This window comes from Lipotes vexillifer, unplaced genomic scaffold, assembly GCF_000442215.2.
Source record: "Lipotes vexillifer unplaced genomic scaffold, Lipotes_vexillifer_v1.1 scaffold177, whole genome shotgun sequence".
Lineage (NCBI taxonomy): Eukaryota > Metazoa > Chordata > Mammalia > Artiodactyla > Lipotidae > Lipotes > Lipotes vexillifer.
This window is the reverse complement of record NW_006796206.1, coordinates 1,828,458-1,828,841: the sequence shown is the minus strand read 5'-3', so window position 1 is coordinate 1,828,841 and position 384 is coordinate 1,828,458. Positions and strand designations below refer to the sequence as shown.

The following is a 384-nucleotide window of genomic DNA, read 5'->3' as shown; positions in this document are numbered from 1 at the left end:
CGCCGAAACAAACAAACAAAAAAGATCCAGCCCTTTTGGAAGGAGGTCCCTGTACAGAGCAACACATTTATCCTGATAAGGCCAAGTCTGCTTAACCAAATGTTTCTATATTTGATGTACTGGATAAAAAGAATGAAAAAGGCAGATTCCACAAATGACTACCAGAATTTCATGCCAAATACATAATGCATCTGAGAACACAGCAATCGTTTCAGACTTTTTTTTTGAAAAATAAACTGAATGAGGAAAGCCATGCAACTACACTTATCTAGAGAAAGGTAAACAGTGAACTGGCAGGTTTGGGGGGAGATCGCTCCAGGGTTAAGGGGTTTGTATGCAGATCTGAAACTTGTTACTGGGGGGGTGGGGGGGTGGGGGAGAGAA

At 41.9% G+C, this 384-nt stretch overlaps 1 protein-coding gene across 5 annotated transcripts in view; it reads right to left on the bottom strand.

Moving 5' to 3' along the window:
• The window catches only part of MAP4K4 (mitogen-activated protein kinase kinase kinase kinase 4), a 172,511-nt gene that overhangs the window by 17,322 nt on the left and 154,805 nt on the right, over positions 1 to 384 (bottom strand). The gene's annotated exons all lie outside the window — the stretch shown is intronic.